Source organism: Ovis canadensis, chromosome 15 (assembly GCF_042477335.2).
Source record: "Ovis canadensis isolate MfBH-ARS-UI-01 breed Bighorn chromosome 15, ARS-UI_OviCan_v2, whole genome shotgun sequence".
In the NCBI taxonomy this organism is placed as follows: domain Eukaryota; kingdom Metazoa; phylum Chordata; class Mammalia; order Artiodactyla; family Bovidae; genus Ovis; species Ovis canadensis.
Window position 1 is genome coordinate 5,831,590 of NC_091259.1, and position 16,381 is coordinate 5,847,970.

A 16,381-nucleotide genomic window follows, 5' to 3' on the forward strand; every position below is an offset into this window, starting at 1 on the left:
TTCCCACGAGGCTTTCCCACGAGGCTTTCCCACAGGGCTGTCCCACGTGCACACGTGGTGGGAGTCGATCCTCGGCTTGAACGTCAAGGCAGTGCAGGGAAAACAGGTTCCTCTGGAATGGACTGACACATCTGGGGGACTCTTGGAATGGTGTCTCGACCCTGGAGTTCCTCTCGCCTTTCCTGTGGAGAGCGCCTCCTCTTGAGATGCGACGGGAACGCCAGGAATTCTTTCCCTACGAAACAGGGAAAGGATCCCTCATCTCGAGCTAGGAGGCGGAAACGGGGCTCCCCTGGATGTGTGCGGGAACCCACGTGCTTCCTCTCGAGTGGAGACGGGTATGTCGGGGAACTTCTTGAGTTGCAGCAATGGTGTGAAGGACCCTTTGGAAGTTCCAGTGGTTAGATGTGATTGGCCTCGAGAAGCCTCAGCGGAAATGGGCCTCATCTCGCCTGGAGGGCAAAACCTCCTGGATTTTCTTGAGTTGCGGCAGGTGCTCTCGACTTACGACGGGGACCTCAGGGACCCGCTCTGGTGGCCTCAGGAAAGGCCAGTCCCCATGCGAGTTCCTCGAGGGCCTCTCGGGATTCCTCTCCCGTCGATGCCGGGGCCTAAGACCTTGTGTGGAGTCGGGGCCGGAACCTGAGGATTCCTCTCCAGTGCTGACATGGATCTTGGGGTACTTCTGCAGTCTCCCCAGGGGAGTCAGTCCTCGCTTCGAATGCGGGCATGCACTTGCACTTTCCTCCAGAGCGGTAGCAGCAGTGTCACGCAGTCCGCCGCGTGGATCAAAGGATCTATGGTTTTCCCTCGAGTCTTTCCCACGAGGCTTTCCCCCGAGGCTTTCCCACAGGGCTGTCCCACGTGCACACGTGGTGGGAGTCGATCCTCGGCTTGAACGTCAAGGCAGTGCAGGGAAAACAGGTTCCTCTGGAATGGACTGACACATCTGGGGGACTCTTGGAATGGTGTCACGACCCTGGAGTTCCTCTCGCCTTTCCTGTTGAGAGCGCCTCCTCTTGAGATGCGACGGGAACGCCGGGAATTCTTTCCCTACGAAACAGGGAAAGGATCCCTCATCTCGAGCTAGGAGGCGGAAACGGGGCTCCCCTGGATGTGTGCGGGAACCCACGTGCTTCCTCTCGAGTGCAGACGGGTATGTCGGGGAACTTCTTGAGTTGCAGCAATGGTGTGAAGGACCCTTTGGAAGTTCCAGTGGTTAGATGTGATTGGCCTCGAGAAGCCTCAGCGGAAATGGGCCTCATCTCGCCTGGAGGGCAAAACCTCCTGGAATTTCTCGAGTTGCGGCAGGTGCTCTCGACTTACGACGGGGACCTCAGGGACCCGCTCTGGTGGCCTCAGGAAAGGCCAGTCCCCATGCGAGTTCCTCGGGGGCCTCTCGGGATTCCTCTCCCGTCGATGACGGGGCCTAAGACCTTGTGTGAAGTCGGGGCCGGAACCTGAGGATTCCTCTCCAGTGCTGACATGGATCTTGGGGTACTTCTGGAGTCTCCCCAGGGGAGTCAGTCCTCGTCTCGAATGCGGGCATGCACTTGCGCTTTCCTCCAGAGCGGTAGCAGCAGTGTCACGCAGTCCTCCGCGTGGATCAAAGGATCTATGGTTTTCCCTCGAGTCTTTCCCACGAGGCTTTCCCACGAGGCTTTCCCACAGGGCTGTCCCACGTGCACACGTGGTGGGAGTCGATCCTCGGCTTGAACGTCAAGGCAGTGCAGGGAAAACAGGTTCCTCTGGAATGGACTGACACATCTGGGGGACTCTTGGAATGGTGTCACGACCCTGGAGTTCCTCTCGCCTTTCCTGTGGAGAGCGCCTCCTCTTGAGATGCGACTGGAACGCCGGGAATTCTTTCCCTACGAAACAGGGAAGGATCCCTCATCTCGTGCTAGGAGGCGGAAACGGGGCTCCCCTGGATGTGTGAGGGACCCCACGTGCTTCCTCTCGAGTGGAGACGGGTATGTCGGGGAACTTCTTGAGTGGCAGCAATGGTGTGAAGGACCCTTTGGAAGTTCCAGTGGTTAGATGTGATTGGCCTCGAGAAGCCTCAGCGGAAATGGGCCTCATCTCGCCTGGAGGGCAAAACCTCCTGGATTTTCTTGAGTTGCGGCAGGTGCTCTCGACTTACGACGGGGACCTCAGGGACCCGCTCTGGTGGCCTCAGGAAAGGCCAGTCCCCATGCGAGTTCCTCGAGGGCCTCTCGGGATTCCTCTCCCGTCGATGCCGGGGCCTAAGACCTTGTGTGGAGTCGGGGCCGGAACCTGAGGATTCCTCTCCAGTGCTGACATGGATCTTGGGGTACTTCTGCAGTCTCCCCAGGGGAGTCAGTCCTCGCTTCGAATGCGGGCATGCACTTGCACTTTCCTCCAGAGCGGTAGCAGCAGTGTCACGCAGTCCGCCGCGTGGATCAAAGGATCTATGGTTTTCCCTCGAGTCTTTCCCACGAGGCTTTCCCACGAGGCTTTCCCACAGGGCTGTCCCACGTGCACACGTGGTGGGAGTCGATCCTCGGCTTGAACGTCAAGGCAGTGCAGGGAAAACAGGTTCCTCTGGAATGGACTGACACATCTGGGGGACTCTTGGAATGGTGTCACGACCCTGGAGTTCCTCTCGCCTTTCCTGTGGAGAGCGCCTCCTCTTGAGATGCGACGGGAACGCCGGGAATTCTTTCCCTACGAAACAGGGAAAGGATCCCTCATCTCGAGCTAGGAGGCGGAAACGGGGCTCCCCTGGATGTGTGCGGGAACCCACGTGCTTCCTCTCGAGTGCAGACGGGTATGTCGGGGAACTTCTTGAGTTGCAGCAATGGTGTGAAGGACCCTTTGGAAGTTCCAGTGGTTAGATGTGATTGGCCTCGAGAAGCCTCAGCGGAAATGGGCCTCATCTCGCCTGGAGGGCAAAACCTCCTGGATTTTCTCGAGTTGCGGCAGGTGCTCTCGACTTACGACGGGGACCTCAGGGACCCGCTCTGGTGGCCTCAGGAAAGGCCAGTCCCCATGCGAGTTCCTCGGGGTCCTCTCGGGATTCCTCTCCCGTCGATGACGGGGCCTAAGACCTTGTGTGGAGTCGGGGCCGGAACCTGAGGATTCCTCTCCAGTGCTGACATGGATCTTGGGGTACTTCTCGAGTCTCCCCAGGGGAGTCAGTCCTCGTCTCGAATGCGGGCATGCACTTCGCTTTCCTCCAGAGCGGTAGCAGCAGTGTCACGCAGTCCGCCGCGTGGATCAAAGGATCTATGGTTTTCCCTCGAGTCTTTCCCACGAGGCTTTCCCACGAGGCTTTCCCACAGGGCTGTCCCACGTGCACACGTGGTGGGAGTCGATCCTCGGCTTGAACGTCAAGGCAGTGCAGGGAAAACAGGTTCCTCTGGAATGGACTGACACATCTGGGGGACTCTTGGAATGGTGTCACGACCCTGGAGTTCCTCTCGCCTTTCCTGTGGAGAGCGCCTCCTCTTGAGATGCGACTGGAACGCCGGGAATTCTTTCCCAACGAAACAGGGAAGGATCCCTCATCTCGAGCTAGGAGGCGGAAACGGGGCTCCCCTGGATGTGTGAGGGACCCCACGTGCTTCCTCTCGAGTGGAGACGGGTATGTCGGGGAACTTCTTGAGTGGCAGCAATGGTGTGAAGGACCCTTTGGAAGTTCCAGTGGTTAGATGTGATTGGCCTCGAGAAGCCTCAGCGGAAATGGGCCTCATCTCGCCTGGAGGGCAAAACCTCCTGGATTTTCTCGAGTTGCGGCAGGTGCTCTCGACTTACGACGGGGACCTCAGGGAACCGCTCTGGTGGACTCAGGAAAGGCCAGTCCCCATGCGAGTTCCTCGGGGGCGTCTCGGGATTCCTCTCCCGTCGATGCCGGGGCCTAAGACCTTGTGTGGAGTCGGGGCCGGAACCTGAGGATTCCTCTCCAGTGCTGACATGGATCTTGGGGTACTTCTGCAGTCTCCCCAGGGGAGTGAGTCCTCGTCTCGAATGCGGGCATGCACTTGCACTTTCCTCCAGAGCGGTAGCAGCAGTGTCCCGCAGTCCGCCGCGTGGATCAAAGGATCTATGGTTTTCCCTCGAGTCTTTCCCACGAGGCTTTCCCACGAGGCTTTCCCACAGGGCTGTCCCACGTGCACACGTGGTGGGAGTCGATCCTCGGCTTGAACGTCAAGGCAGTGCAGGGAAAACAGGTTCCTCTGGAATGGACTGACACATCTGGGGGACTCTTGGAATGGTGTCACGACCCTGGAGTTCCTCTCGCCTTTCCTGTTGAGAGCGCCTCCTCTTGAGATGCGACGGGAACGCCGGGAATTCTTTCCCTACGAAACAGGGAAAGGATCCCTCATCTCGAGCTAGGAGGCGGAAACGGGGCTCCCCTGGATGTGTGTGGGACCCCACGTGCTTCCTCTCGAGTGCAGACGGGTATGTCGGGGAACTTCTTGAGTTGCAGCAATGGTGTGAAGGACCCTTTGGAAGTTCCAGTGGTTAGATGTGATTGGCCTCGAGAAGCCTCAGCGGAAATGGGCCTCATCTCGCCTGGAGGGCAAAACCTCCTGGATTTTCTCGAGTTGCGGCAGGTGCTCTCGACTTACGACGGGGACCTCAGGGACCCACTCTGGTGGCCTCAGGAAAGGCCAGTCCCCATGCGAGTTCCTCGGGGTCCTCTCGGCATTCCTCTCCCGTCGATGACAGGGCCTAAGACCTTGTGTGGAGTCGGGGCCGGAACCTGAGGATTCCTCTCCAGTGCTGACATGGATCTTGGGGTACTTCTCGAGTCTCCCCAGGGGAGTCAGTCCTCGTCTCGAATGCGGGCATGCACTTCGCTTTCCTCCAGAGCGGTAGCAGCAGTGTCACGCAGTCTGCCGCGTGGATCAAAGGATCTATGGTTTTCCCTCGAGTCTTTCCCACGAGGCTTTCCCACGAGGCTTTCCCACAGGGCTGTCCCACGTGCACACGTGGTGGGACTCGATCCTCGGCTTGAACGTCAAGGCAGTGCAGGGAAAACAGGTTCCTCTGGAATGGACTGACACATCTGGGGGACTCTTGGAATGGTGTCACGACCCTGGAGTTCCTCTCGCCTTTCCTGTGGAGAGCGCCTCCTCTTGAGATGCGACTGGAACGCCGGGAATTCTTTCCCTACGAAACAGGGAAGGATCCCTCATCTCGAGCTAGGAGGCGGAAACGGGGCTCCCCTGGATGTGTGAGGGACCCCACGTGCTTCCTCTCGAGTGGAGACGGGTATGTCGGGGAACTTCTTGAGTGGCAGCAATGGTGTGAAGGACCCTTTGGAAGTTCCAGTGGTTAGATGTGATTGGCCTCGAGAAGCCTCAGCGGAAATGGGCCTCATCTCGCCTGGAGGGCAAAACCTCCTGGATTTTCTCAAGTTGCGGCTGGTGCTCTCGACTTACGACGGGGACCTCAGGGAACCGCTCTGGTGGCCTCAGGAAAGGCCAGTCCCCATGCGAGTTCCTCGGGGGCGTCTCGGGATTCCTCTCCCGTCGATGCCGGGGCCTAAGACCTTGTGTGGAGTCGGGGCCGGAACCTGAGGATTCCTCTCCAGTGCTGACATGGATCTTGGGGTACTTCTGGAGTCTCCCCAGGGGAGTCAGTCCTCGTCTCGAATGCGGGCATGCACTTGCGCTTTCCTCCAGAGCGGTAGCAGCAGTGTCACGCAGTCCGCCGCGTGGATCAAAGGATCTATGGTTTTCCCTCGAGTCTTTCCCACGAGGCTTTCCCACGAGGCTTTCCCACAGGGCTGTCCCACGTGCACACGTGGTGGGAGTCGATCCTCGGCTTGAACGTCAAGGCAGTGCAGGGAAAACAGGTTCCTCTGGAATGGACTGACACATCTGGGGGACTCTTGGAATGGTGTCTCGACCCTGGAGTTCCTCTCGCCTTTCCTGTGGAGAGCGCCTCCTCTTGAGATGCGACGGGAACGCCAGGAATTCTTTCCCTAAGAAACAGGGAAAGGATCCCTCATCTCGAGCTAGGAGGCGGAAACGGGGCTCCCCTGGATGTGTGCGGGAACCCACGTGCTTCCTATCGAGTGGAGACGGGTATGTCGGGGAAATTCTTGAGTTGCAGCAATGGTGTGAAGGACCCTTTGGAAGTTCCAGTGGTTAGATGTGATTGGCCTCGAGAAGCCTCAGCGGAAATGGGCCTCATCTCGCCTGGAGGGCAAAACCTCCTGGATTTTCTCGAGTTGCGGCAGGTGCTCTCGACTTACGACGGGGACCTCAGGGAACCGCTCTGGTGGCCTCAGGAAAGGCCAGTCCCCATGCGAGTTCCTCGGGGGCCTCTCGGGATTCCTCTCCCGTCGATGCCGTGGCCTAAGACCTTGTGTGGAGTCGGGGCCGGAACCTGAGGATTCCTCTCCAGTGCTGACATGGATCTTGGGGTACTTCTTGAGTCTCCCCAGGGGAGTCAGTCCTCGTCTCGAATGCGGGCATGCACTTGCGCTTTCCTCCAGAGCGGTAGCAGCAGTGTCACGCAGTCCGCCGCGTGGATCAAAGGATCTATGGTTTTCCCTCGAGTCTTTCCCACGAGGCTTTCCCACGAGGCTTTCCCACAGGGCTGTCCCACGTGCACACGTGGTGGGAGTCGATCCTCGGCTTGAACGTCAAGGCAGTGCAGGGAAAACAGGTTCCTCTGGAATGGACTGACACATCTGGGGGACTCTTAGAATGGTGGCACGACCCTGGAGTTCCTCTAGCCTTTCCTGTTGAGAGCGCCTCCTCTTGAGATGCGACGAGAACGCCGGGAATTCTTTCCCTACGAAACAAGGAAAGGATCCCTCATCTCGAGCTAGGAGGCGGAAACGGGGCTCCCCTGGATATGTGCGGGAACCCACGTGCTTCCTCTCGAGTGGAGACGGGTATGTCGGGGAACTTCTTGAGTTGCAGCAGGGGTGTGAAGGACCCTTTGGAAGTTCCAGTGGTTAGACGTGATTAGCCTCGAGAAGCCTCAGTGGAAATGGGCCTCATCTCGCCTGGAGGGCAAAACCTCCTGGATTTTCTCGAGTTGCGGCAGGTGCTCTCGACTTACGACGGGGACCTCAGGGACCCGCTCTGGTGGCCTCAGGAAAGGCCAGTCCCCATGCGAGTTCCTCGGGGGCCTCTCGGGATTCCTCTCCCGTCGATGCCGGGGCCTAAGACCTTGTGTGGAGTCGGGGCCCGAACCTGAGGATTCCTCTCCAGTGCTGACATGGATCTTGGGGTACTTCTGGAGTCTCCCCAGGGGAGTCAGTCCTCGTCTCGAATGCGGGCATGCACTTGCCCTTTCCTCCAGAGCGGTAGCAGCAGTGTCACGCAGTCCGCCGCGTGGATCAAAGGATCTATGGTTTTCCCTCGAGTCTTTCCCACGAGGCTTTCCCACGAGGCTTTCCCACAGGGCTGTCCCACGTGCACACGTGGTGGGAGTCGATCCTCGGCTTGAACGTCAAGGCAGTGCAGGGAAAACAGGTTCCTCTGGAATGGACTGACACATCTGGGGGACTCTTGGAATGGTGTCTCGACCCTGGAGTTCCTCTCGCCTTTCCTGTGGAGAGCACCTCCTCTTGAGATGCGACGGGAACGCCGGGAATTCTTTCCCTACGAAACAGGAAAAGGATCCCTCATCTCGAGCTAGGAGGCGGAAACGGGGCTCCCCTGGATGTGTGCGGCACCCACGTGCTTCCTCTCGAGTGGAGACGGGTATGTCGGGGAACTTCTTGAGTTGCAGCAAGGGTGTGAAGGACCCTTTGGAAGTTCCAGTGGTTAGACGTGATTAGCCTCGAGAATCCTCAGCGGAATTGGGCCTCATCTCGCCTGGAGGGCAAAACCGACTGGATTTTCTCGAGTTGCGGCAGGTGCTCTCGACTTACGACGGGGACCTCAGGGACCCGCTCTGGTGGCCTCAGGAAAGGCCAGTCCCCATGCGAGTTCCTCGGGGGCCTCTCGGGATTCCTCTCCCGTCGATGCCGGGGCCTAAGACCTTGTGTGGAGTCGGGGCCGGAACCTGAGGATTCCTCTCCAGTGCTGACATGGATCTTGGGGTACTTCTGGAGTCTCCCCAAGGAAGTCAGTCCTCGTCTCGAATGCGGGCATGCACTTGCGCTTTCCTCCAGAGCGGTAGCAGCAGTGTCACGCAGTCCGCCGCGTGGATCAAAGGATCTATGGTTTTCCCTCGAGTCTTTCCCACGAGGCTTTCCCACGAGGCTTTCCCACAGGGCTGTCCCACGTGCACACGTGGTGGGAGTCGATCCTCGGCTTGAACGTCAAGGCAGTGCAGGGAAAACAGGTTCCTCTGGAATGGACTGACACATCTGGGGGACTCTTAGAATGGTGGCACGACCCTGGAGTTCCTCTAGCCTTTCCTGTTGAGAGCGCCTCCTCTTGAGATGCGACGAGAACGCCGGGAATTCTTTCCCTACGAAACAAGGAAAGGATCCCTCATCTCGAGCTAGGAGGCGGAAACGGGGCTCCCCTGGATATGTGCGGGAACCCACGTGCTTCCTCTCGAGTGGAGACGGGTATGTCGGGGAACTTCTTGAGTTGCAGCAAGGGTGTGAAGGACCCTTTGGAAGTTCCAGTGGTTAGACGTGATTAGCCTCGAGAAGCCTCAGTGGAAATGGGCCTCATCTCGCCTGGAGGGCAAAACCTCCTGGATTTTCTCGAGTTGCGGCAGGTGCTCTCGACTTACGACGGGGACCTCAGGGACCCGCTCTGGTGGCCTCAGGAAAGGCCAGTCCCCATGCGAGTTCCTCGGGGGCCTCTCGGGATTCCTCTCCCGTCGATGCCGGGGCCTAAGACCTTGTGTGGAGTCGGGGCCCGAACCTGAGGATTCCTCTCCAGTGCTGACATGGATCTTGGGGTACTTCTGGAGTCTCCCCAGGGGAGTCAGTCCTCGTCTCGAATGCGGGCATGCACTTGCGCTTTCCTCCAGAGCGGTAGCAGCAGTGTCACGCAGTCCGCCGCGTGGATCAAAGGATCTATGGTTTTCCCTCGAGTCTTTCCCACGAGGCTTTCCCACGAGGCTTTCCCACAGGGCTGTCCCACGTGCACACGTGGTGGGAGTCGATCCTCGGCTTGAACGTCAAGGCAGTGCAGGGAAAACAGGTTCCTCTGGAATGGACTGACACATCTGGGGGACTCTTGGAATGGTGTCTCGACCCTGGAGTTCCTCTCGCCTTTCCTGTGGAGAGCACCTCCTCTTGAGATGCGACGGGAACGCCGGGAATTCTTTCCCTACGAAACAGGAAAAGGATCCCTCATCTCGAGCTAGGAGGCGGAAACGGGGCTCCCCTGGATGTGTGCGGCACCCACGTGCTTCCTCTCGAGTGGAGACGGGTATGTCGGGGAACTTCTTGAGTTGCAGCAAGGGTGTGAAGGACCCTTTGGAAGTTCCAGTGGTTAGACGTGATTAGCCTCGAGAATCCTCAGCGGAATTGGGCCTCATCTCGCCTGGAGGGCAAAACCGACTGGATTTTCTCGAGTTGCGGCAGGTGCTCTCGACTTACGACGGGGACCTCAGGGACCCGCTCTGGTGGCCTCAGGAAAGGCCAGTCCCCATGCGAGTTCCTCGGGGGCCTCTCGGGATTCCTCTCCCGTCGATGCCGGGGCCTAAGACCTTGTGTGGAGTCGGGGCCGGAACCTGAGGATTCCTCTCCAGTGCTGACATGGATCTTGGGGTACTTCTGGAGTCTCCCCAAGGAAGTCAGTCCTCGTCTCGAATGCGGGCATGCACTTGCGCTTTCCTCCAGAGCGGTAGCAGCAGTGTCACGCAGTCCGCCGCGTGGATCAAAGGATCTATGGTTTTCCCTCGAGTCTTTCCCACGAGGCTTTCCCACGAGGCTTTCCCACAGGGCTGTCCCACGTGCACACGTGGTGGGAGTCGATCCTCGGCTTGAACGTCAAGGCAGTGCAGGGAAAACAGGTTCCTCTGGAATGGACTGACACATCTGGGGGACTCTTAGAATGGTGGCACGACCCTGGAGTTCCTCTAGCCTTTCCTGTTGAGAGCGCCTCCTCTTGAGATGCGACGAGAACGCCGGGAATTCTTTCCCTACGAAACAAGGAAAGGATCCCTCATCTCGAGCTAGGAGGCGGAAACGGGGCTCCCCTGGATATGTGCGGGAACCCACGTGCTTCCTCTCGAGTGGAGACGGGTATGTCGGGGAACTTCTTGAGTTGCAGCAAGGGTGTGAAGGACCCTTTGGAAGTTCCAGTGGTTAGACGTGATTAGCCTCGAGAAGCCTCAGTGGAAATGGGCCTCATCTCGCCTGGAGGGCAAAACCTCCTGGATTTTCTCGAGTTGCGGCAGGTGCTCTCGACTTACGACGGGGACCTCAGGGACCCGCTCTGGTGGCCTCAGGAAAGGCCAGTCCCCATGCGAGTTCCTCGGGGGCCTCTCGGGATTCCTCTCCCGTCGATGCCGGGGCCTAAGACCTTGTGTGGAGTCGGGGCCCGAACCTGAGGATTCCTCTCCAGTGCTGACATGGATCTTGGGGTACTTCTGGAGTCTCCCCAGGGGAGTCAGTCCTCGTCTCGAATGCGGGCATGCACTTGCGCTTTCCTCCAGAGCGGTAGCAGCAGTGTCACGCAGTCCGCCGCGTGGATCAAAGGATCTATGGTTTTCCCTCGAGTCTTTCCCACGAGGCTTTCCCACGAGGCTTTCCCACAGGGCTGTCCCACGTGCACACGTGGTGGGAGTCGATCCTCGGCTTGAACGTCAAGGCAGTGCAGGGAAAACAGGTTCCTCTGGAATGGACTGACACATCTGGGGGACTCTTGGAATGGTGTCTCGACCCTGGAGTTCCTCTCGCCTTTCCTGTGGAGAGCGCCTCCTCTTGAGATGCGACGGGAACGCCGGGAATTCTTTCCCTACGAAACAGGAAAAGGATCCCTCATCTCGAGCTAGGAGGCGGAAACGGGGCTCCCCTGGATGTGTGCGGGATACACGTGCTTCCTCTCGAGTGGAGACGGGTATGTCGGGGAACTTCTTGAGTTGCAGCAAGGGTGTGAAGGACCCTTTGGAAGTTCCAGTGGTTAGACGTGATTAGCCTCGAGAATCCTCAGCGGAAATGGGCCTCATCTCGCCTGGAGGGCATAACCGACTGGATTTTCTCGAGTTGCGGCAGGTGCTCTCGACTTACGACGGGGACCTCAGGGACCCGCTCTGGTGGCCTCTGGAAAGGCCAGTCCCCATGCGAGTTCCTCGGGGGCCTCTCGGGATTCCTCTCCCGTCGATGCCGGGGCCTAAGACCTTGTGTGGAGTCGGGGCCCGAACCTGAGGATTCCTCTCCAGTGCTGACATGGATCTTGGGGTACTTCTGGAGTCTCCCCAGGGGAGTCAGTCCTCGTCTCGAATGCGGGCATGCACTTGCGCTTTCCTCCAGAGCGGTAGCAGCAGTGTCACGCAGTCCGCCGCGTGGATCAAAGGATCTATGGTTTTCCCTCGAGTCTTTCCCACGAGGCTTTCCCACGAGGCTTTCCCACAGGGCTGTCCCACGTGCACACGTGGTGGGAGTCGATCCTCGGCTTGAACGTCAAGGCAGTGCAGGGAAAACAGGTTCCTCTGGAATGGACTGACACATCTGGGGGACTCTTGGAATGGTGTCTCGACCCTGGAGTTCCTCTCGCCTTTCCTGTGGAGAGCACCTCCTCTTGAGATGCGACGGGAACGCCGGGAATTCTTTCCCTACGAAACAGGAAAAGGATCCCTCATCTCGAGCTAGGAGGCGGAAACGGGGCTCCCCTGGATGTGTGCGGCACCCACGTGCTTCCTCTCGAGTGGAGACGGGTATGTCGGGGAACTTCTTGAGTTGCAGCAAGGGTGTGAAGGACCCTTTGGAAGTTCCAGTGGTTAGACGTGATTAGCCTCGAGAATCCTCAGCGGAATTGGGCCTCATCTCGCCTGGAGGGCAAAACCGACTGGATTTTCTCGAGTTGCGGCAGGTGCTCTCGACTTACGACGGGGACCTCAGGGACCCGCTCTGGTGGCCTCAGGAAAGGCCAGTCCCCATGCGAGTTCCTCGGGGGCCTCTCGGGATTCCTCTCCCGTCGATGCCGGGGCCTAAGACCTTGTGTGGAGTCGGGGCCGGAACCTGAGGATTCCTCTCCAGTGCTGACATGGATCTTGGGGTACTTCTGGAGTCTCCCCAAGGAAGTCAGTCCTCGTCTCGAATGCGGGCATGCACTTGCGCTTTCCTCCAGAGCGGTAGCAGCAGTGTCACGCAGTCCGCCGCGTGGATCAAAGGATCTATGGTTTTCCCTCGAGTCTTTCCCACGAGGCTTTCCCACGAGGCTTTCCCACAGGGCTGTCCCACGTGCACACGTGGTGGGAGTCGATCCTCGGCTTGAACGTCAAGGCAGTGCAGGGAAAACAGGTTCCTCTGGAATGGACTGACACATCTGGGGGACTCTTAGAATGGTGGCACGACCCTGGAGTTCCTCTAGCCTTTCCTGTTGAGAGCGCCTCCTCTTGAGATGCGACGAGAACGCCGGGAATTCTTTCCCTACGAAACAAGGAAAGGATCCCTCATCTCGAGCTAGGAGGCGGAAACGGGGCTCCCCTGGATATGTGCGGGAACCCACGTGCTTCCTCTCGAGTGGAGACGGGTATGTCGGGGAACTTCTTGAGTTGCAGCAAGGGTGTGAAGGACCCTTTGGAAGTTCCAGTGGTTAGACGTGATTAGCCTCGAGAAGCCTCAGTGGAAATGGGCCTCATCTCGCCTGGAGGGCAAAACCTCCTGGATTTTCTCGAGTTGCGGCAGGTGCTCTCGACTTACGACGGGGACCTCAGGGACCCGCTCTGGTGGCCTCAGGAAAGGCCAGTCCCCATGCGAGTTCCTCGGGGGCCTCTCGGGATTCCTCTCCCGTCGATGCCGGGGCCTAAGACCTTGTGTGGAGTCGGGGCCCGAACCTGAGGATTCCTCTCCAGTGCTGACATGGATCTTGGGGTACTTCTGGAGTCTCCCCAGGGGAGTCAGTCCTCGTCTCGAATGCGGGCATGCACTTGCGCTTTCCTCCAGAGCGGTAGCAGCAGTGTCACGCAGTCCGCCGCGTGGATCAAAGGATCTATGGTTTTCCCTCGAGTCTTTCCCACGAGGCTTTCCCACGAGGCTTTCCCACAGGGCTGTCCCACGTGCACACGTGGTGGGAGTCGATCCTCGGCTTGAACGTCAAGGCAGTGCAGGGAAAACAGGTTCCTCTGGAATGGACTGACACATCTGGGGGACTCTTGGAATGGTGTCTCGACCCTGGAGTTCCTCTCGCCTTTCCTGTGGAGAGCGCCTCCTCTTGAGATGCGACGGGAACGCCGGGAATTCTTTCCCTACGAAACAGGAAAAGGATCCCTCATCTCGAGCTAGGAGGCGGAAACGGGGCTCCCCTGGATGTGTGCGGGATCCACGTGCTTCCTCTCGAGTGGAGACGGGTATGTCGGGGAACTTCTTGAGTTGCAGCAAGGGTGTGAAGGACCCTTTGGAAGTTCCAGTGGTTAGACGTGATTAGCCTCGAGAATCCTCAGCGGAAATGGGCCTCATCTCGCCTGGAGGGCATAACCGACTGGATTTTCTCGAGTTGCGGCAGGTGCTCTCGACTTACGACGGGGACCTCAGGGACCCGCTCTGGTGGCCTCTGGAAAGGCCAGTCCCCATGCGAGTTCCTCGGGGGCCTCTCGGGATTCCTCTCCCGTCGATGCCGGGGCCTAAGACCTTGTGTGGAGTCGGGGCCGGAACCTGAGGATTCCTCTCCAGTGCTGACATGGATCTTGGGGTACTTCTGGAGTCTCCCCAAGGAAGTCAGTCCTAGTCTCGAATGCGGGCATGCACTTGCGCTTTCCTCCAGAGCGGTAGCAGCAGTGTCACGCAGTCCGCCGCGTGGATCAAAGGATCTATGGTTTTCCCTTGAGTCTTTCCCACGAGGCTTTCCCACGAGGCTTTCCCACAGGGCTGTCCCACGTGCACACGTGGTGGGAGTCGATCCTCGGCTTGAACGTCAAGGCAGTGCAGGGAAAACAGGTTCCTCTGGAATGGACTGACACATCTGGGGGAATCTTGGAATGGTGGCATGACCCTGGAGATCCTCTCGCCATTCCTGTGGAGAGCGCCTCCTCTTGAGATGCGACGGGAACGCCGGGAATTCTTTCCCTACGAAACAGGGAAAGGATCCCTCATCTCGAGCTAGGAGGCGGAAACGGGGCTCCCCTGGATGTGTGCGGGACACCACGTGCTTCCTCTCGAGTGGAGACGGGTATGTCGGGGAACTTCTTGAGTTGCAGCAAGGGTGTGAAGGACCCTTTGAAAGTTCCAGTGGTTAGATGTGATTGGCCTCGAGAAGCCTCAGCGGAAATGGGCCTCATCTCGCCTGGAGGGCAAAACCTCCTGGATTTTCTCGAGTTGCGGCAGGTGCTCTCGACTTACGACGGGGACCTCAGGGACCCGCTCTGGTGGCCTCAGGAAAGGCCAGTCCCCATGCGAGTTCCTCGTGGGCGTCTCGGGATTCCTCTCCCGTCGATGCCGGGGCCTAAGACCTGTGTGGATTCGGGGCCGGAACCTGAGGATTCCTCTCCAGTGCTGACATGGATCTTGGGGTACTTCTCGAGTCTCCCCAGGGGAGTCAGTCCTCGTCTCGAATGCGGGCATGCACTTGCGCTTTCCTCCAGAGCGGTAGCAGCAGTGTCATGCAGTCCGCCGCGTGGATCAAAGGATCTATGGTTTTCCCTCGAGTCTTTCCCACGAGGCTTTCCCACGAGGCTTTCCCACAGGGCTGTCCCACGTGCACACGTGGTGGGAGTCGATCCTCGGCTTGAACGTAACGGCAGTGCAGGGAAAACAGTTTCCTCTGGAATGGACTGACACATCTGGGGGACTCTTGGAATGGTGGCATGACCCTGGAGTTCCTCTCGCCTTTCCTGTGGAGAGCGCCTCCTCTTGAGATGCGACGGGAACGCCGGGAATTCTTTCCCTACGAAACAGGGAAAAGATCCCTCATCTCGAGCTAGGAGGCGGAAACGGGACTCCCCTGGATGTGTGCGGGACACCATGTGCTTCCTCTCGAGTGCAGACGGGTATGTCGGGGAACTTCTTGAGTTGCAGCAAGGGTGTGAAGGACCCTTTGAAAGTTCCAGTGGTTAGATGTGATTGCCCTCGAGAAGCCTCAGCGGAAATGGGCCTCATCTCGCCTGGAGGGCAAAACCTCCTGGATTTTCTCGAGTTGCGGCAGGTGCTCTCGACTTACGACGGGGACCTCAGGGACCCGCTCTGGTGGCCTCAGGAAAGGCCAGTCCCCATGCGAGTTCCTCGAGGGCCTCTCGGGATTCCTCTCCCGTCGATGCCGGGGCCTAAGACCTTGTGTGGAGTCGGGGCCAGAACCTGAGGATTCCTCTCCAGTGCTGACATGGATCTTGGGGTACTTCTGCAGTCTCCCCAGGGGAGTCAGTCCTCGTTTCGAATGCGGGCATGCACTTGCACTTTCCTCCAGAGCGGTAGCAGCATTGTCACGCAGTCCGCCGCGTGGATCAAAGGATATATGGTTTTCCCTCGAGTCTTTCCCACGAGGCTTTCCCACGAGGCTTTCCCACAGGGCTGTCCCACGTGCACACGTGGTGGGAGTCGATCCTCGGCTTGAACGTCAAGGCAGTGCAGGGAAAACAGGTTCCTCTGGAATGGACTGACACATCTGGGGGACTCTTGGAATGGTGTCACGACCCTGGAGTTCCTCTCGCCTTTCCTGTGGAGAGCGCCTCCTCTTGAGATGCGACGGGAACGCCGGGAATTCTTTCCCTACAAAACAGGGAAAGGATCCCTCATCTCGAGCTAGGAGGCGGAAACGGGGCTCCCCTGGATGTGTGCGGGAACCCACGTGCTTCCTCTCGAGTGCAGATGGGTATGTCGGGGAACTTCTTGAGTTGCAGCAATGGTGTGAAGGACCCTTTGGAATTTCCAGTGGTTAGATGTGATTGGCCTCGAGAAGCCTCAGCGGAAATGGGCCTCATCTCGCCTGGAGGGCAAAACCTCCTGGATTTTCTCGAGTTGCGGCAGGTGCTCTCGACTTACGACGGGGACCTCAGGGACCCGCTCTGGTGGCCTCAGGAAAGGCCAGTCCCCATGCGAGTTCCTCGGGGTCCTCTCGGGATTCCTCTCCCGTCGATGACGGGGCCTAAGACCTTGTGTGGAGTCGGGGCCGGAACCTGAGGATTCCTCTCCAGTGCTGACATGGATCTTGGGGTACTTCTCGTGTCTCCCCAGGGGAGTCAGTCCTCGTCTCGAATGCGGGCATGCACTTCGCTTTCCTCCAGAGCGGTAGCAGCAGTGTCACGCAGTCCGCCGCGTGGATCAAAGGATCTATGGTTTTCCCTCGAGTCTTTCCCACGAGGCTTTCCCACGAGGCTTTCCCAC